Source organism: Petaurus breviceps, unplaced genomic scaffold (assembly GCF_028583685.1).
Source record: "Petaurus breviceps papuanus isolate PSGF00001 unplaced genomic scaffold, PetGlider_PUasm1.0 523, whole genome shotgun sequence".
In the NCBI taxonomy this organism is placed as follows: Eukaryota; Metazoa; Chordata; class Mammalia; order Diprotodontia; family Petauridae; genus Petaurus; species Petaurus breviceps.
In genome coordinates, this window is record NW_027186356.1 from 1,753,558 (window position 1) to 1,766,111 (window position 12,554).

General features: G+C 43.7%; 1 protein-coding gene across 1 annotated transcript in view; it reads right to left on the bottom strand.

Annotated features, from left to right (window-relative positions):
- ABCA7 (ATP binding cassette subfamily A member 7) overlaps nt 1-11,463 on the bottom strand; it is a 54,984-nt gene extending 43,521 nt beyond the window's left edge. The window contains exon 1 of the mRNA XM_069101958.1: nt 11,148-11,463. The gene's annotated coding sequence lies outside the window, so the exon portion shown is untranslated. The remainder of the gene's footprint in view (nt 1-11,147) is intronic.
- Between the last annotated feature and the right edge of the window lie 1,091 nt (nt 11,464-12,554).

A 12,554-nucleotide genomic window follows, 5' to 3' on the forward strand; every position in this document is an offset into this window, starting at 1 on the left:
ATCCAGACTACTGAGGGAAGAGGACCAAACAAGGTCTACCCACACCATCCATCCCAGCTATAGAAATGAGCAAATAGAAAAAAAAATGCTAAATATGTCAAAGAAATACTATGGGCTAAGAGAAACCCATGAGGGAAACCCAAAAGAAAAGAGAGTCTCTGAGAAAATAATAGCTTAGCCAGAAGAACATCAAGAATGCCTGGAAGAAATGCAGCAAGAGATAAAAAATTAAATTATAAGCAAAATTATCACTCCCAGAGGGGGGAAAAAGGAAGAGGAAAAAATAACTTAAAAAAGAAGACAGAGGGGCATCTAGGTGGCGTAGTGAATAGAGTGCCAGCCCTGGAGTCAGGAGGACCTGAGTTCAAATTCGGCCTAAAACACTTGACACACACTTACTAGCCGTGTGACCTTGGGCAAGTCACTTAACCCCAACTGCCCTCCAAAAAGCAAAAAAAAAAAAGAGAGAGAGAGAAGGCAGAAAAACTTACCCAAGTAATGGAGTCACTAAAAACCAGAATCGAGCAACTAAAACTCAAGGATTCCAAAAGACAACAAAAGTATTAGGACGAATTTTAAAAAAGGAAACTCTACATAAGAAAAAGTGAAGTGTCCACTATCAACAGCAACTGACCTGGAAATCAGGTCAAAGAGAGGTCATTTTAGACTGATTAGATTTCCCAAAAACCACAATCAAATAAAAAACCAAGACATATTTCAAGAAATCATTAAAGAAAATTGTCTAGATCTATTACAACCAGAGAACAAAGTGAAAGTAGAAACAATCCACTGATCACATTCTGAAAGTAACCTCAAGATGAAAATATCCAGAAATATCATAGCCAAAACCTAGAGCTTCCAAGTCAAAGAAAAAGTACTGTATGTAGCTAGAAAGGAAGAGTTCAAGTAGAAAGAAACCATAGTGAAGATAACACAGGATATATAACAATGATAAAGGAGAGAAAATATCAGAATATTATATTCCAAAAGGCAAAAGACCAAGACAAATTTACCCTACAAAACTTAGTGTAATCCTACAGGGTAAAAAAGTATTTTTTTTTTGCCTTTTGGAGGGGGAAAGGCAGGGCAATTGGGGTTAAGTGAATTGCGCAAGGTCACACTGCTAGTAAGTGTTAAATGTCTGAGGCGGGAATTGAACTCAGTTCCTCCTGACTCCAGGACTGATGCTCTATTCAACTTCGAAGTATTATTGATGAAAAAAATCCAAACTAGGTAGAATCTTTGAAATAAAAACCCAGGAGAAAAGAGAAACCTAGAAAGATAAACACATTTAGAAGAGGCTTTTAGTGTAGAAGGAGAAGAAGAGGCAAGTATACTTTCAGAATCCCACTATCTTTAGGGACACAGAGGGAATAAAATATAACAAAGTTAGAGCCTAGGGGTGGTTTGCTCCATATTATAGGTTTTAAGAGAGGAAGCAGGAAAAGGGATACACCAAAGAAGAAATAAGGAAGAAGGAGGAAATTATTTTTACATAAGTGGGGAATATGAAGATAGTATACAAATATGTAGAAAGTGTTGAGAGTAAAATTCAACCAAGATAGTCTGAGGCACATTGGCATAAGTCTGCCAATAAGAATAGGTCAACAGCTCTACCTCAGTTTGAGTTCAAAGACCCCAAAATGAAGACCTAACTCATTTTTATAGGGTTAAAAAAAAGAACAGAGTAGGGTAAATAACATCACAGGGTCAAGAACAACATGGTAGGTAACACATGTTATGTACTTTGTAACACAGGTATATTATATAACATATGTCATGTAGCATGTAACATTAGTTACGTAGCTGAGGTATAGGGGATAATATGACTGGTTGAAAATTGGAAATGAGGAGCTAGCAAGAGCCCCCTCTTTCCCTCCCGTGACTTAGTAAAGTTAATTGTTTGAGCCCACCTGCAAAGTCAAAAGATATTGGGCCAGACTTCTTTAATAGCAAACTAGACATCCTTGAAGGATAGCTTGGTGATGTAAAAATACAGACTCCCCGGTGTCACCCAAGGATAACAGATTTCTTTGAGGAAAGAACAGAACAGTGATTAACAAGAGAATTGGATTTCTAAATTTAACCCATTACAGGCCAGCTGAATTTCTGCACTAAATTTAAAGACAAAGAATCATGACTCAGGCAATTAAAAGACAAAATTAACTAATTGTAAATAGAATCAATAAAAATGATACAGAATCAATTTAATCGACTCAGAAGGTAGAGGCAAAAGAGGCTCTCCCAAACCTCACTCTTATCTGAACCAGGAAAAGGAGAGTAGAATAAACACATACAACAAGTTAGGTATAGAAATTTATTAAACTTAGAAATAGCACCCACTCAGAAACACCTGGCCGTGTAACCTTGAGCAAGTTACTTAACCCCAATTGCTTAGGGGCGGCCAGGTGGCTCAGGGAGTGAGAGCACCAGCTGCAGTGTCGGGATGACCTGGGGATCAAATCTGGGCTCAGATACTCAGCACCACACCCAGAAATAACTGGCCATGTAACCTTGAGCAAGTTACTTAACCCCGATTGTTTAAAAAAAAAAAAACAACTTAGAAATAAACAGGTGGGGCCAAGGAAAGAGAAGAGGGGCTTAAAAGGGAGAGTAGCGTCAAACAAGAGCTGTCCCAAGCAAAACAAACTTTTACTTTGGATGATGAATAATAAAGAAGACATAAAAAAAGCAAGAAAGCACAAGAACCAATGACTGAAATCTGTTAAATCAGGTTAAAAGAGTTAAGGGCAGAAAAGTGAGTTCATATCACTTCAATTATAAATTTCCAGTGTCGATCCCATTTTCTTTTCTTTTACCACCTTATTTATGAAGATGAGGGCAAAGAGGAGGAAAATTATATGAGAATATTATAGAGGGAAATATACAAATAGTTACCATTACAGTGGATGTAAATGGAATGGATTCACCCATTAAACAGAGGAAGGTAGCAAAATGCATTAGAAAGCAGAATTCAATAATACTTTTTTTACAAGAAGGACAATTGAAACAAAGATTCACAGGTTCCCGTGAGGGGCTGGAACAAAACTTAATATACTTCAGATGAATTTCAAAAAGCAGAGGTCTCAGCCAAGGCAACAATAAAAATAGATAAAAGAGAGAAGTAATGTGTGAAAGGTATAGATAATGAAATAACATCAATAATTCATATATGTGTATATGTACCAAATGGATTGGCATCTAACAATAATGTGTTTGTTGTTCAATGGTTTCATTTGTGTCTGACTCTTCACGACCCCATTTGGGTTTTTCTTGGCAAAGATACTGGTGTTCTTTCTCCAACTCATTTTACAGATGAAGAAACTGAGGCAAACACGGTTCAGTGACTAGCCCAGGGTCACACAGCTATTAAGTATCTCAGGCTGTATTTGAATTCAGGAAGATGGGTTTTCCTGATTCTAAGTCCAGGACTCTGTGCACTATGGCACCACCTACCTTCCCAAACATCAGGTAGAACCAGTTAATAGAGAACTCTGATCTTAAGACTCCAACACCAACTCCACCTCCTCCATTAGTGGTTTCTTGGATTGGGGTGAACCCACAGCTGACACAGAATACAAGTTATCGTGGTTAAAAATTCATCTCTCAGTGGTTAAAGAGCCTCCTCATGCTTCCTGCTGGGTTGGTCTCTGTATAATAAATATCCACAGTCTGACACTATGACACTTCCTAGCTGACTGACCTTGGGCAAGTCATTTTAACCCTGTTTGTCTCAGTTTCCTTGTCTGTAAAATGAGCTGGAGAAGGAAATGGCAAACCAGTCTAGAAAACCCCAAAGGGGTCATGAAGAGTCAGACATGACTGAAATGACTGAACAATAACCACAAACCTGGTGTCTACTTTTTTTTTTTTTAAAGCAATTGGGGTTAAGTAACTTGCTCAAAGTTACACGGCCAGTTATTTTGTGTGGGTGTTAAGTATCTGAGGCCGGAACCATCCCAGGTCTCCCGACTCCAGGGCAGGAGCTCTTACTCACTGTGCCACCTGGCCCCCCCTGGTGTCTACTTTTTTAACTCAAGTATTTTTGTTTTCTTTTCATGGTAATCTGAGCCATGACATTCTGGGGATTGCCATTCAGTTTGATTTTCCTTCTCCATCTTCTGGGGTAATTCCACCTTTTAATCCAGCCTAATTGACTTTTTTTGGCTACTGTGCCTGATAACTCCGGGACTCCATTTATTCCTGTTCTAGGCTAGGTTTCAGAGGAATGTGGTCTCAATTCTCCATCCCCTACCTCCTTTTTTCTTTTTCACTTTTTTTTTTTTTTGCATTTTCCAGACTTACTTCATTTGCAGGCTGAAAGAGAGTGATAACAACTGACTCTGAATTGATTTCAGAAAGATCTGACTATTTTATTCAAATTCAACATGCTCTCTCTCCCCTTTTATTCCCTTTCTTCTAAGAGTTTTCTTATTTACTCAGACCTTTCTTGTTTTTTTTTTTTGTTCTTCATAAACTTGTTGCTTATGCCTTGAGCTTTTTTTGGATTCCTAGATGTCTTTTACAGCAATGTACATCAGCCAACAAAAGCCTCTTTCTATTAAAAAAATAATAATATTGATCTTTTATCACCCACAGTTCCAAATGTGCTCCATTCCCTCTCTTCCCAGAAAACCACCCAATTTTAACAAAGAATAAGAGGAATGGAACTCAGCAAAATTAACCAAAAAAGTCTCACATATGCAGTATTCCACCCCTACAGTTCCCCACCTCTGAAGAAGGGTGCAGTTTCTCTACATTTATGCTTTGAGGCTGATAAGTAATTAAAATTTCATTGAATTCAGTTTCAATCATTTTTTTGTTAAGTGCATAGGATCACAGACTTAAAGCTGAAGGGTTCTTGGAAGGCATTGAGTCTAACCTTTCTCATTTTATAGATGAAGAAACTGAGGCTAGAACAGGTTTAGCAGCTTGTCCAGGATCACACATCCAGAAAGGAAAGGGATGCATCTACTACGTGCCAAGCAATTTACAAATATTTTTGCTTTTGATCCTCCCACTAACTATGAGAAGAAGGTGCTATTATTATCTTTTTAACAGCTGAGGAAACTGAGACAGGCAGTGGTTAAGTGATTTGCCCAGGGGCATACTGCTAGTCAGCACCTAAGAATGGATTTGAATTCAGGTCTTCCTTACTGCAGGCACGGTGCTCTATCCACTGCATCACCTAACTTCCTCCGATGTTCCATTTACATTACTTAAATCATTGTGTATTTTGTTTCCCTGGTTCCACTTACTTCCCCCTGAATCAGTTTTTATAAGTCTTCTTACACTTCTCTATATTCATCACTTGTTACAGAGCACTAATATTCCCTCACATTCATCTCCTACAACTCATTTATCCATTCCCCAATCGATAAACAACTACTTTGTTTCCAGTTCTTTGCAACTACAAAAAACTCTGCTATAAATATTTAGGGGCATGTGAGGTCATTCTCTTTCTCACTGATCTCTGAAAAAACCTTTTTTTATGGAGTTGACAATTTTTTTTCCCCATAGCCCAAGAATGTTGAATAAGGTTTCATACAACAGAGAGGCCTGTAAGCTGGATGACAAGTTCTTCTAGAGATAAGGCTTCTGATTATATTTGCTTCGGTTAGAATTCTTGTTTATTTGCCAACAGGAATGTGGGCTTTTCTGATATCCTGGGATGGCTTAGAATTACAGTCACTGTCTTCTTTAGCATCTTTCACTCTTTCTCTCACCATTACTGGACCTATGGGCAAAATATCTCTTCCTTGAGTTCTTGTGAGAGATAAGTGCTGCCAGAATAAATCTACCACAACACAGAAATTATAGAGTTTAGAAAAACCTAGGTCATATTATACTTAAGCATAAGTTCAGATCTGAGACAAATAATGTAAATCTGAACCCCAATGAGTATTCTAACAAGGCCTCCTATAGATACAATTACATCAGAGTGCCAAAGAAATAATTCTTTTACATACTGCTATCCTGTATATTTCTCTTAGGTCAAAAAAGTTAAAGAAAAGACAGATTCATAATCCTATGCTTCCTTCAATGTTCTAAAAGTTGAACAAACAGTCATAATCTTATACATCCTTTAAGGATACAAACCTAATTAAACAGACTCTATACATAAACCAAGTAAGGTTATAGTTTAAACTACATTTGGAGGGTTCACAAATAGGCTAAAAGAGGGAGAAGGGATTCATATGTTGAAGAAAGCTAAGAATCTTCCTCTGGCTTTTTATCTAAGAAATGTTTAAGACCCCAAGTCAGTTTTCACATCCCATGGAATAGGTTTCGGCCATCTCAACAACCTCTCAACTAAGAGAAATAGTCCTGACCTTCTTTTAACATTATTATTCCATGAGTCAGGTAAGGTTAATATTAACAGAGGACAGGCTTTCAATTAACTAAAAGTTGCAGAAGGAATGGTCCTGGGTTCCCAATAATAAAATAAAAGGAAATAAAAATAAAAAATTCCCATTACACTGGATCCACAAAAAATATGATAGAACTCATCATACCCAATTCTTTCTCTACATCCTAAGTTTAAAAAAAATTGTAACTTTAAACTTTCCCTGTCTAAAGTCAATTTTGGAAAGTCCAACAGTTGAAGTGATATCTTCAGGGTATTTTCCTTGGATTATTTTCACTGTTGTAGCTTTACCAATATTATTTACAGATTCTACCCAGAGGCCCCCTCTCTCCTCCTCACCTCCAACATCCTGATTGGTGACTGACTTTCTGAGATCACTATTTCAGGAAAGCTATGCTTTATTTCACTCTCCTTCAACTTCCATCACAACCTAGACAATCCTTGTTGTACCCTTTCCTCCCCATCCCCACCTCCCTCCGCATCTCTCTTCTGGAACCAAGAATCATAGTGAAATCAACTCTGCTATCATTCCTCGATAGGATGTGTCAATTTGCTCCTCTATGGTCCCACTCATCAAAATGCCTCCATTCCCCTATGTCTGTTGTCTCCCCCATTAGACTGTAAGCTCTTTGTGGTAATGGACTACCTTTGCTTTTGTATTTGTATCAGCATATATTAGGTGCCTAATAAATGCTTTTTCATTCATTCATTCAATTCCTCACCCTGCTACCCACCTACCTCCCTTAACAAGCATCACTTTTCATTTTTGTCTTCCTATCCCCTCAGCACCTGCTTCAATTTACAGTCTTACAGGGTTAACTAAGGACAGCTAGGTGGCATGGTGGACAGAGCACCTGGCTCATCTTCATGAGTTCAAATCTGGCCTCACACACTAGCTGGGTCCTAGTAATCCCTCTCTGCTCTATGACTTCCTTTCTTCTACAGGCCCAGAGTTTGCCCAACTCAGGTGGCTTTAAGCTGGGCCTGGCCCATGCCACCCTGAAGTCACAATGGGGAAGACTGAACATAAGCATGTTTCTGGGGAGAAGGTTGTCCCTGTGGGAGACAGAGGGCATTTGACCCAGTCCTCCATTGCTGACAGGGAAACTTGGGGAGGAGATATTTGAACAGGGCTGAATGGTGGACACACCCTGCTATGCTCAGGGCACTGCTGTATCTGTGCTTGGGGTGGGGTGGAGAGGAAAAGGGGTGAGGACAGGGGACAGAGAGCCGAAAAAGGTAGGGAACCCATGTCTTGGGGCCCTGAAGACAGTCCTGCAAAGGACAGAAGACAGGAACTGGTGCTGGTGGGGCTAGCATGAGAAGGAGATGCCAGCTCACTCTATAGTTTCATAGCACTTAGCAGTGTCTGGCACATAGTATCTTCTCAGAATTGGCAGCTCGGCAGCCAGATGATTAGAGCAAAGATCTACTAAGCAACACCTCTGGCAAGGGGGTATCAACTTGATGATGCCTAGTGGGTAGGACCCATTTCACTACTCCCCCTTTTTGGAGGGGGGAAGGTAGAGTAATTGGGGTTAAGTGACTTGCCCAAGGTCACACAGCTAGTAAGTGTTTAGTGTCTGAGGCCACATTTGAACTCAGGTCCTCCTGATTCCAGGGCTGGTGCTCTATTCACTGTGCCACCTCGCCACCCCCCCCCACCCCTTCCACTTTTTAAGGAAGGTTTTTCTATTGCCTATGAAATCTGCTACAGAGGTAGCAGGATGCAGCAGATAAGAGTCAGGGAGTCCTGAATTAAAATCCTGTTTGAGACATCTACTAGATAGGTGACCTTGAACATGTCATTTAAATTTGCTGTGTTTCAGTTCCTCATAGGCGCAGCTAAATAGCACAGTAGATAGAGTGCTTAAAGTCAGGAAGACTCATCTTCCTAAGTTCAAATCTAGCCTCAGACACTTACTAGGTGTGTGACCCTGGGCAAGTCACTTCACCCTGTTTGCCTCAGTTTCCTCTTCTGTAAAATGATCTGGAGAAGGAAATGGCAAACCATTCCAGTATTTCTGCCAAGAAAACCCCAAATGGGGTCAGGAAGAGTTGGACAGGACTGAACAACAGTTCCTCAACCAGAAAATAAGGGGCTTGGATTCAATGACCTCTAAGGGTCTTCCCAACTCTAAATCTGTAATTCTATAATCAGCAGCTTCTAAGGTGCTTTGCAACTCTAAATCTATGAGCCTACTCACTCATCAAGGTCCAGGTCCTATGTCGCCTCCCAAACAGAAGGAATTGCTCCTTCCTCTGCAGCCTCTCAGCCCTGGGTCTGTCACCTCATCCTGCCCCAATATAAAGGTACGGGAAAGGTCTTAGTGTCCCTAAAAGCTGGGTGCAGCTTTAATAGCTTAAAACTAAGACTTTGGGGACACCATGTCTATGTCCCCATATCCATGCCCCCCCAGACCATGAACATCCCAAAGGTCTTGTGTTCCTTCAAACACAGTGCTAGGCAGACTGCAGGATTTATTAGTGTTGGCTGAATTCAATTGAAGTCCAAGGGAAGCCAGTTACTCACAGGCCCCCATCCTTCACCTGAACACACTCTCACTCCATCTTTCCCTGTGCCTCACCCCTCCCAAACCTCTTTGTCTTTAAAATTCCCTCCTTCCTGCAGAGCTTTTTCTAGCTATCACTTGTGATATCTCTAGACTCTCTACCCTCCCCCCTTCCCCAAACTCAATTTCTTGATGAACCAATTCTACTCTACATCACTGTTTAATACTCTTGAATCTGTTTTCCCCCGGCTGTCCTTTCAACAGACACATCTTGTCAAACCTGGCCTATTCCCACCATCACCTTCCTCACCTCCAGCTCACATGCTAATGGCATCTTGGTGGTCCAATGGTTAGAGGGATGGGGCTAAAGTGAAGAAGACCCAAGCTCAAATCTGATCCCAGACACTAGCTGTGTGACCATAGGCAAGTCACTTAACTTCAAGTCACTTCTGTCTGCCTCATTTTCCTGCTCTGTAAAACGGGGTTAATAATAGCACCTCCCTCCCTCCCAGGGGTGCTGTGAGATAATACTTGTAAGGGGCTGACTGGCTATTATCATGGAACAAATTTCACAACTGTGTGGAATGGTACCACTAGAAATTTGTAATCTGTTTTCAACTGAGCCTCCAGATGACCCTTTCATGCTTCTTTATTCTCTAGCCCATTCACTACAGAGGACATTACAAACCTTCTCTTTTCTCCTCAAATCTCCCACAGGACCCCTCCTCTCAATATCTCAGAACAGGACTTTGCCTCATTCTTCACTGAAAAAATTATGGCCATTAGCCTAGAACTCTCTCTTCTTCTCCATTTCACATCTCCCTGATATCATCCCCCTCTGTCTCCTCCCCTCCAATTTCTGATTAAGAGGTGGCCTCTTATCAAGGCCCACCCACATGCCCTTGATCCCACATCCTAATCCAAACTAGGCCCCGGTGCCTATCATACCCTCTCTGTGTCTAATTTTCAGTCCCTACCCCTTTTTCCTTCCTGACAGTCTACAAACATGCCCAAGTCTTCCCCATCCTTCAAAAACTTACTCCCTCTCACCATCACCATAGATCGTCCTCTATCTCTCCTCTCTCAGCCAAAATTCTTGCAAAAAGTGACTACTCTCATCAGCTTCTTTCTTCTCCTCCTCCTCTTCCTCCTTCTCTCTTTCTAGAAAGTGGGGTTAAGTGACTTGCCCAGGGTCATACAGCTAGTAAAAGTACAAGGCCAAGTTTGAACTCAGGTTCTGCTGGCTTACTTTCTTCTCAATCCCTCCCCAACCCCCTGCAGTCTGTCTTGTTTTTCACCTCATCACTAACCTGAACTTGCTCCCTCCAAAGTTACCACTTCTCTCTTAACTGCCAAATTGAATGGCCTCTTCCCATTTCCTCCCTTTCTTGACCTTTCTAGAACATTTGACACTGAGGGTCACCTCCTGGACTCCCTCCTCTCTGGGTTTCCATGATGTTGCTCTCTCCAGGTCCTCCTATCTGTCTGCTTCTTCTCAACCTCCTTTGCTGGATTATCACCTGGGTCTCACTGACTGTGAGTGTTCTTCAAGGCCCTGCCCTGGGTTCTCTTCTTCTCTGAACTCTTTATCTTTTGGTGATCTTGTCCACTCCCACGGGCTTAATTTATCATCTCTCTGCAGATGGGTCCCAGATCTATACATCCATCCCAAAACAGGGTAACTGAACTATAGCTTGTCCAACGTTTTAAGGTCCCTCCCAGTTCTGAACCTTCTACTGACATCCTTCGTTCTAATGGCCCTTCCATCTCTTTCTGGGTTCTAAACAGAACTTCAAACTTCTCTGTTCTAAGGGTCGCCCAGCTCTGAGTTGCTGGGTTCAAAGCCCCCCCCCCCCAGTTCTGACATTCTGCGTTCTAAGAGCCCTCCCAGTTCTGACATTCTGCGCCCTCCCATCTCTTTCTGGGTTCTAACTTCTCTGTTCTAAGGGCCCCCCAGCTCTGACTTGCTGGGTTCTCTGGTCCCTCCAAGACGCTGACATTTTAAGTTCTAGGGTTCCCCGCTCTCCATTCTTACGCCCCGTATTGTGTCCTTTGCTCTAAGCTAGTTCTGTTCTCTCGCCTTCGCTCCCCACCACCCAGCCGCCAGTTCCCCAAAGCCCCCCAAAAGTATAGCCCTGAAGCTCCACTTTTCCCAGCTCGGTGTCTGCAGGGCGGGGCCCTTTAAGTAGCGCTGGACCGCTCCCGGCTCCGCCCCCAAGCCCCTTCCCCGGGTGGGTGGGAGGGCTCCCCCTAGCAGCCCAGATTACCTGCGCCCCCTGAGTGGCAGAGTGGCGGGGCTCCTTTAAGGGCGCCCCCCGTACGGACCCCGCCCTCTCCAGGCCCGCTGCGGGGCGAAGGACTTGTGCGCGCAGCACCCGGTGTGCAGACCCGGGTCCCCCAACATCTCCTTGGCACCGCCCTCCTCACGACGTCATTGGCCGCCAGACCCGCCAATCAGCGGCACCGCTCAGAGCTCCGGGGAGGGAAGGGGGAGGGAGCGGCCAGGAGGCTGTTCAAGGGCAGCTTGGTGCGGCCGCAGGTGCGCCTTAAAGGGATAACGCGCTCCCGCAGCGCGCCTCCCACGGCCTCCTGCCTCGTCACGGGCGCCTCCGGGGCTGGGCGGATGCCGGACTGGAGCTGCGCAATTTCCCCGGGAGAGTTTTGCAGAGCTAGGGCTGCATCCTCCTTTCCCGGACCGCCCAGGGTGGCGCCCATTTCCCTGCACTAGTCTCATGCGTTTTGTATAGCCTTGCAAACTCCCAGCTCCGGAACTGACCCGCGTCAGTCTCCGGGAGAGCCGGCTGATCCAACCCCCAAGGCCGTGCCCGCCCGGGTCCCCACTTCTGCCCCCCGGCTGTGGGTGCAGCTGGGACAAGCCCGGTGCGTGGAGGCTGGAAACTGGCATTCCAGTACCCACTCCCTGCCCAAGCCGTAGACCCTGTGCGATTTAAGACCAGGGCCTTTCTCTTTCTGGGCCTCAGTTTTCTCATCTGTAAAATGAGGGGAATTCACGAGGCAGCCTCAGGTTCTTCCTTCCCAGCTCCCAGATCTCACACGAACTCTAACCCGGGGGAGACCACTGGAACTTCGCCTCTGATGGGAAATGTAGCGCGTGCCACCTTCCCCATCCCGGGCACGCTTCCTCCCTTGCTGCCCAAATGGCCCCTCGCGAGGCAGGGACGGCTTCGGAGGTCTGACTCCTCCCTCCGTTCCCGGTCCCGTTCCTATCCCTCCCTTCTTCTTTCCCAACAGCGGGGAGTATTTCAGCATTCAGAAACCTCCCGGTCTAAGTATCTTTCCTCTAGGCAGGACCCTCGGTAAATCCTTGCTCCCTCCTGTAGCTCGCCTCAGGCGCAAAAATTATTAGTTTCCATCCTGCCCTGGCATTCTAGATGCTAAGCCCCCTCCTAGCTCAGACGTCATGCTAAAGTTCCTCCCGGCCCTCGAATCCTATAGTTACAGTCTATATTTATAGATGGTTTTAAGGTTTGCAAATCGCTTTATAATTATGATCTCATTTGATCCTATCAACAACCCCGGGAAGCAGATGTTATTATTGTCTCCATTTTACAGACGAGGAAACTGAGGTTGACAGCGAGGATGATGATGATGACGGCTAACATTTATATAGCCATACTATGTGCCAGGCACTATGCTAAGCGCTTTACTCATTT